At 47.5% G+C, this 8,449-nt stretch overlaps 1 protein-coding gene across 2 annotated transcripts in view; it reads left to right on the top strand.

Annotated features, from left to right (window-relative positions):
• The first annotated feature begins 548 nt into the window (after positions 1 to 548).
• CHID1 (chitinase domain containing 1) overlaps positions 549 to 8,449 on the top strand; it is a 283,479-nt gene continuing 275,578 nt past the window's right edge. The window contains exon 1 of one of the 2 annotated variants that reach the window (XM_090032444.1): positions 549 to 701. The gene's annotated coding sequence lies outside the window, so the exon portion shown is untranslated. Of the gene's footprint in view, positions 702 to 741; positions 977 to 8,449 lie in introns of those variants that run through there. The other variant, XM_090032443.1, reaches the window with a different exon arrangement.

Raw genomic sequence — 8,449 nt, 5'->3', positions numbered from 1 at the left:
ACGCGAAGGCCTGAGGTCATGGCTGCCCAAGTCTTCCTGTGGCTGGGCAGGGGCCTCTCTCAGGCGCAGCCGTATCTTTTAATTTGCGGGCCACCATCACCCCTCGCCTATATCACATGTGGAGTCAGAGGTGGAAGCCCTCTCTGTAGTTGGGGTGCTTGATGGTGCTGGCGTCATACACATCGCCTCTGTGACCCTTCAGTGCTGCTTGGCAGCCTTTTCTGGCCGCTGAGGCACCAGCTCTTGAGGGACAGGCGCCTTGTTTTCTCCTGCCGGCTTGCTGGGACACAAACACAGTGGAACTGGGCCGCACTTGCTCTCCAGCAAGGCCCTGGGGTCCTGCGCTACCTTCCCTCATTTCCATCCTCTTCCCTCAGGTCCCGAAGCACGTGGCAGGAGAGGTGGGGAGGCGGCTACAGTTGCTCTGCTGGCATCAAGCTGTGCCTTGTCTCCCGCCAAGCAAACCAGGGCGCAGCTTCGCCAGTGCCCCCCTCCACACCAGAGCATGGAGGAGCCCGGCTGGCAGCGAGCAAGGGGCAGCAGTGTGGCAGGCGAGCTGGTGCCAGCGGCTAGCCGGCTCTCCCCTGCCCAGCGAGGCGGTGGACCCCCCCACCCGCGGCCCCTTTTAAAGACGAGCGCCTGGCCCCGCCTGCCCTGCACTTCCGAGCGGGGCTGGCGCGCGGCGGCGGCGGCGGCCGAGGGTAACCGGGGCGGGCTGCAGGGCGGGGGCCGCCATCGGCTCCGACTCCCCGCGGGGCTGGCGGGAGGGGCGCGGGCTGCGGGGGCGGCTTCAGCCAGCCTCTCTCCCGAGGGGGCGGCCGCGGCGGGGCTGAGCAGAGCTCCCCGGCTCCGCCCGCCCGCGCAGCCGCTCCGCAGCCTCCACGTGCCCGGGGTCGGCGTGGGGGGGCTGATCGGGTCCCTGCGGATCCTGCTTCTTGCCTGCTGCTGTCTCAGGAGCGGCTTGAGGGGAAAGCAGGTGTCTCTTTTTCTTTCTCTTTGCGGGGGTTGACATCTGGCAGTAGCCCCTGGACGGGGACAGGCCTTGCCTGGGATTCATCGGCTGGAAGGGACCTCTGAAGATCATGGGGTGCAGCCCCCTGCACCAGGCAGGAGAACTGACAGGTGGGGTCAGGCGACCCCAGCAAGATCACCGGCCAGCCGGTCCTAGACTAGAGGACTAGGTCAGAGGTTCTCGACCTTTATTTTTGGACCGGGACCCACTTGTAAATATTGATGACCGATCCCCAGCCCCTGGCCCCCCAGGGTGCGGGGCATTGGAGGGTGGGCCAAGCAACCCCTGGCAGGCTGGAGCTCTGCCAGCCTGCAAGGGGGAAGCTACCGTTTCCCACGTTTTTCTCCTCTTAAGAGAGAATCCAGTTTTGAAGTCCAATCCATTTTTTTTTAAGTTTGTTTGCAACCCTTTCATATATTCCTTGCGACCCACTTTTGTGTCATGACCCACGGGTTGAGAAATGACAGTGGATGACTTCTTGAGGTCATTTCCAGCCCTGTGGAATAAGCTCCCTCCAGAGGTGGTGCAATCACCTAACCTGGAAATCTTTAAAAGGAGACTAAACAGTCACCTTGCTGTCTTCACCAGACCCCCAGTTATCTTTGCTGCCTGGTGCAGGGGGCTGGACCTGGTGATCTTCCAAGGTCCCTTCCAGCTTTACAGTCTATGAATTGAATTGTCTGTGATTCTGTATTCTCTGGGTACTGCAAGGGGCTCCTATGTTCAAGGTGCATGCCTGTATGGACAACCATTCAACAGAGAATCAAGCACTTAACATTTACTTGTGGGAGGGGGAGCCCCCAAACAAAAACCCACAGGGTGTAACCCTGTGAATGCGCACATGCATTTCCACCTCCCTCCCCCCCACTCCTCCCACCCCATCTCTTCCCCATTTGACTTGTTTAAACTTCAGTTTGTAGTTGGGCTTCAGTGAAATGCATGCTCCTGTAAATGTTTGGTTGCAAGGCTATGATGTGAGGTCTCTTCCCACCCCACTTTCTTAACATCCCTGTGATGTCTTGGAGACCTGTTAGATGCCGGAGTAGAAATGAAACCAGTGGTTCCTGAATATCAGATGGTTTTGGAAATAAGGTCCCTTCTCAGTAGCATTAGAAACAAATCTCCCTTTCTGCCACACAGGGGAAGACCGAAATGAAAGAAACAGCATTGCTTGTGCTAGGCAAAGTAACTGGATTTTGTGTGTGTGGAATGTTTCTATTTTTTTGGTAAAGAAGCAATCCCAGTCACTAGCTGTGATTCCCCACCCCCACCTTACTTTCTTTTAATAAGATAAGAACTGTACTAACAGCATGCTTTTAGTGTCTGGTCTGCTGGTCTGGCTGGTCGGATTGTCCTGTAGCAGGGGTATGGTAGAATCCTAGAAGATCCAGGGCGGAAGGGACTTCAGGAGGTCACATCTAGTCCAACCCTGTGTTCAAAGCAGGACCATCCCCAACTAGATCATCCCAGATAAGGCTTTTGCCCCTGCAGGTCTTAAAAACCTCTAGGGATGAGATTCCACACTGTCTCTGGGTAACCTGGTCTAGTGCTTGATTACCCTTCTAGTGAGAGTTTTTTGTAATATCTAATCTAAACTCCCTTACTACAACTTGAGACTGAGGGGCTTCTAGGATAGTGGCTGGAACCTGCTTTCGCCTTCAAAGCTGAGGTAGTCTTTGAGTGTTTGGGAACTAGATAATTTTTTTTTTTTTTTAATTACCATTTCCTTGGGGCATAACTGACCTTTGAGGCCTTGTCCATATCCAGAATTGTATTTATTAGCAACATGTAATACTGTTTTATGGGGGTTTTTCCTTTATCTTGTCTAGATGTTTTTAAATTCAGTTAAACTTAACCAGCATTAGACCAAGTTTAGCTTGGATTTAAGTGGAATGAACTTTCTAGCTGCATAGCTACTTCAGTTAAAGTCTGTGAAGTCTGTTCTATGTAGTTGGTGGAGCTGTGAAAATAGACAAAGGCTGAGGTGTGATATTGGATGTTGCTTGGTTACTGCAGTGGCATGCAATATCCATACCTGAGTGCTGGGTTTAGTTTGAGGGTCTCAGCTTCTAGTCCTTCTCAAGCTGCATTAAAGCTGAAGTTTTAGATGAAAAGTTTGCTGCAGGCAGAAACTTGACTGATGTGGCCCTCTACAAGGAGGTAAGCACTGTAATATCATACTTACTCAGTCCTAAGACAGGGTTCCCCCCCACCCCAGTTTCACATGCATGGGATGGAGGGGGAGCCCCTCATCTTGGTATCAAGTATGAGGGTGGTGGGGCGGGGTAGGTGCCTGCTGTGGCTTGGGCTCCAGTCCTTTCTTGGGGTCAGGTTTATAGCTGCAGCTGCTGCCTCTGCTCACCCCACCATCTTCCCTCCTCATCTTTTCCTCTTCATTTCCACCCCCACATAGCCTCTGCTCTGCCACATACCCCTTTCCTCCCCTGTCCTTTTACCTTTGCGCCACACCAGCAGGCTCCGCACATGCTACAGCCTGGGGCACTGAGCACAACCCCAGCCCAGCCTTGTGCTGCTTGCACCGCTTATACAGGATCTGAGCTGGGTCCATGCCCCAGGCTAGAATAGGGATGGAGCCTGGCAGTGCAGGGCAAGAATAAGGGTGAGGAGAGGAGCAAAGGCTGTGGTGGGGGCAGGTACAACCAGATGGTAAACTGCTTGATCCTCCCCCCGCACCGCTGCAGGGAGGGCAGGTGCTACAGAGAGATGCATATCCTCCAATAATTAGATTCTATGTGTGGAATACTATAGCAAATTTATAATTTTTTCATGTATAGAATCCAATTATTGGCAATTCTGGGTTGTCTTAGATTTAAGTAAATGTCATGTATTGCAATAGGCACTTCCATCTGTTTGTCATTTAAGCTGTCTGTAGGAGAATAGTTGTCAACCTTTTTGGACTCAAGGCACCCCACATTGGACTTGAACTACCCCTCCATGACTTCTGTGAGCTGAGTGGCATTCAATTTCAAAAACTAACTCTCTCATTAAATTAGAATGAAAGAGGATAGGAATAACTGATTTTTTTTTTCCCTGTGTAGTTTCTCTTGTTCTTACCAAACGGTTAAGGGACGAAGAATAATATTCAAACATTAACTGCACTGAGGGAGTGGGAGGAGAAAGGTAAATTGAGCTATGTATGAGTGATCATTTTGGAACACTAAAAGACTATTAAACAGGATACCACAAAAAATCTCAGTTATGATAAGTGTCTGATTAGAGCAGTTCCACTGCAAGTTTCTCTCTAAAACCGAAGGAACTAGAAAAGTCAATTTTTTTACAAACTATTTGCAGTCTTATATTGTCACAATCTACATTTTGTATAGTTCTGAAAGGAGGTTTAAAACTGCATGTAATACAGTTCTGCATTAATTTTGAACATTTGCTGGATCAGACCTCCAAGAGTACCATGCCTCTGAATGTCAAGATTGTTTTGTTGACCTTGCTGAGAAGTTTGGTGTTTGAGAATTGTATCGGCATCTAGTAAAACAAATATAGCATACACATTGCTATGCCAGAAAGAAGCCTGGCAAAGTGTCAAGAGGTTGAAAAGTAGAGGTTATAGCTGTGTTGGTCTAGGGACATGGACAGACAAGGTTCTTTGGGTAAATCTGATATCTTTTTCTTAGACCAACTCAAATAGTTGGAAAAATTCATCTTTGCAAGCTTTTGGGTATAACTGCCCTTTGTCAGGCTGAGGAACCATCTGGAGTTGGTGTGTGTTCTTCCTGAGGTTCAAAAAGGAGATAGAAGGTCAAAAAAAAAGTTAGCTCCTTGCTTAGAAGAGAGAACCAATTACAAACAATTTAAATAATGACTACTTCAATTGTCATCAAATGAGGATGCTTCTTCCTCTGCCCCTACTTCCATTTTTATATTGACCAGAAAAGGTCCACTCACTTATGAATGCTAGGGCATTACCTACCTGTGCTTTCTTAAGAGTTGGAGCATACAAAAATATTTGTATACTTAGTGTCACTGGAGGCAAGATTTCTTCATTCTCTATCCTTACATTTCCATACATTTGCAGCTATGGCCCAAGCCAGTCATACTCATTTACAGGTTAAGAGAGATTCATAGTTAAGGTGTTCTATAACTAGCTCCAGGCTGTGTTTCTGTAGTTCCTGGAGTCTGGCAGGAGTGGATTACATGGTATTAATTATGCCATTGCTATTGCAATAGCACCCCAAGACTTTCCTTTGACAACTAAAGTCATTTCCTGCAAGGAGGTAAGCACAGTAATGTGGGTGTGTGCCCCTGGTTTAAAATTGTGTGTGTCCTGGCTGATGTGACTTGCTGGCTAAGTTCACCAGAAAAGGAAACTTGAATTCACATAACATTTTCTCATGCTGTTACAGGAAACCTAGACTGGCAAGCTTGCATTGTAAAGGTTTTGTGGCAGTGTTTTGGCGCTCTGGTTAGGTCCCAGACTCTTACCTATCTTCCAGTTGTTTGCTTTTTGAAATAACCTTTTTCAAACTAAACTCAGCAGGTGTCCTTTTCTTTCAGCTCAAGGGTGAGCACTTTCCTGATCGCAGGCACTCTTGTATAATTATTTTAAAGCATGGTTGAAAAACACATCTCCATTTTGTATTGGGTTTTTTCCCATTTTCTTTCTGTCTGGTAATTTCTGCCTAGGAATAAGTCAGGGCAAGGTGGTGAACCTACAACATGTGTGTCAAGTGGCACAGGCATATGGCAGATCAGGGACCAGACAAGCAGCAGGGAGCAGAAAGTAGAGCAGAAGATCTGGCAAGTGAAGGGTATCAGGGTGATAGCTGGGGAGGGTGTGGGGCTTACCTTACGGCATGACTGCCAAAAAGGTCCTCTTCCCCTTGCTGCCTACATTTCATTTGGTCATTTTTTGTTCTGATATCCATTTAATTATATCAGTGGAAGTTACATTACGTCTGACTAGTTGACAGCCTGTGGTCTACCTGCTGCCTGTGAGGGATTGAGTTGCAGCTCTCAGCTTTCACCCTTTGCTGTTCCTCCCTGTCACTTGGGCTGCATGAGCAGCTAGAGCCTCTGGGCTCCCCCTCCATCTTCTGGCTGCTATTTCCTACCCTCACCCCAGGGGGTGGGACAGAGTGGCACAGCATGGAGAGCTGAAGGTGAGTCTTGGCCTCATGTGGAGCGGGCTGGAGTTTGCGCCTTGCACGTGTACTGAGGGGTCCCCATGAGGATGCATGTTGCAGGTGGGGCTGGGAGTGAGGTGGCATTGTGCCTGCATAGTGCAGCAGAGCGGGGAGTGACCCCAGGAGTGGGGAGCAGTTTGGGCGTGGTAGTTTCCACATGGCTTAAAGACATGTCTGTGGTGTGGCCCTTGGGGTACTTAAGTTGGACTGCCATTGTGCATTATAATATAATCCATATATGCCTGTCATAACTGCTTAATTTACTGAACTGTAAAACATGATGCCAGTCCTTATCTGTTACCTACTGCTTAAGTGCATAATGTCTTTCACCCTCAATGTCTCTTCTGTAATTGCATTGTACTCTGTTTAATTGCATGCTAATTGCACTCTGTTCAGCTGTGCCAGTGGCATTTAAGCTGAAGCAGGTGTCACACAGCAGCTATTAGAAGCCTTGTGGGTGGGAGCTAGTCATCCCTTTCCAAGGCTGCCAATACTGCAGCACTCTGAACACTGTTTCTGAACAGTCGTAGTATTGGCAGCCCTAAAACTGACTAGTCCCCTTCATCTTGAAAGTTTTTAACCAGGTTTGGGGCTACTATTAGCCTTGAAAATGAGGGGAGCTAGTTTTATTTTTAGGCCTTTTTATTTAGGGAGCATTTATTAAGTACATAGCACTCTTCTTTCTTTTTCTGCCCTTAATCCCAAACCTACATGCTTTAAACAGGCTGGTTTGTTCTAACTTTCTCTTGTAAGCCTGATACCTTTACGTCATCCTTTAAAATGGTATGAATTGGTCCCTAAATGTAAATCTTTATTTGCTTAATTATAAATGCCTGGATTGGTTTTTGGACTATTCTTGGGTTCTAAATCTCTTCCTGTACTCCTAGCTGGGTACCCATGCTGCCACAGAATGCCACTCATGTCTGCCTGACATCTGATAATGCTGCTGTTTTCTTTTTAATTGCATCTTGCTGGGCAGTGTAATTGATGTAGAGACATGTTCTGACTTCTACATGATTGAAACTTGAAAAAAAATATTTGGGTTCTTAATACAGTGCAGCTTATTGAGAACTAGCTTACTGTCTGCGTGTTAGTACTTGAGGGAGAGGGCATAGATGTAGAGGAGACAAAGGAGGATCCCAGGCTCTCCATGCTAAGTTTGATGCTGCTAAGGGTCCTCTCTCTTAGGCAAATGAAAGTTATTTTCCAAAGGGGTGTTCAAGGAGATTTGGTTTCAATATATATACTCTAAGCCAAAACTTGTCACTTCTGAATAGGTTTGAAAAATATTGCATCATATATGACTACTGCCTAGTATATAAGGGGACAAATACAGCTGGATACCAGGTGTAGAATATCTGTAGCGTCTGTCTTGATTACATACCTTAATGTGAGGATTCCATTTACAAATGGCATAAGAAGATTTAAACAATTAGTAGATGTTGGGATAGTTACAAGGACACTGCTAGAAGGTGTTAGAGCTCAGGTACAGTTATACGTGCGGTCTGCTGACCCTCTGGGACTGACAGATTCACAGAAGTTTAGGGCTGGAAGGGACCTTGTGAAATCATTGGGTCCAGCCCCCTGCTCTGGCCAGGAAAAGACAGCTGGGGTCAAATCACCCCAGCAAGGTATGCATCCACTCTCCTTTTTGAAGATCTCCAGGGTAGGTGCCTGCACCACCTCTACTGGTTTATTCCAGAGTCTGGTTGCACAAACCATGAAGAAGTTTTTCCTTGCATTGTATTCCTTATAGTCTATATATTTTCCTTTATAATATACTCCTTATTTCAAAAACTTCAGATCAAAAGTGCTAGAGAGAGAGCAAAAACATACCCTTGAGAGACGCTTTGAAAGGTGTTTTATAGTCCGTAGTCTCAGTCGACTCTGTAACAATGGAATAATTGTTCATTTAATGTACTGGATACAAAAAATCATGGACTAAATGCAGTAAAAGTCGTGTTATCCAGCACTTTACAAGCCGGCATGCCGGCTTGTAAGGTAAAGGCAAAACTGGAAGTGCCGACTGTGGCACTTCCAGTTTTGCCAAGCCCCTATGGCCTGGGACAAAGCAGCCTATGCTGCCGAGCCCGCACAATAACAGTTCTTTTTCCCTTTTGCCCCCCTCCCTGTCACTTGTGGTGGGAGGGGTGGTGGCACACTGGACATGGCAGGAGAGGTGGCCTCCCGGGTAACCGGCATATTTTATTACTCGGCACCCCTGATTTTCCCCATGGGTGCTGGATAACAAAGCTTTTATCCAGCACCCATGGGTAGACAT

This window comes from Crocodylus siamensis, chromosome 2, assembly GCF_052110815.1.
Source record: "Crocodylus siamensis isolate JL-2025a chromosome 2, ASM5211081v1, whole genome shotgun sequence".
NCBI classification, from domain to species: Eukaryota; Metazoa; Chordata; order Crocodylia; family Crocodylidae; genus Crocodylus; species Crocodylus siamensis.
This window is presented reverse-complemented; position numbering and strand designations above follow the sequence as displayed.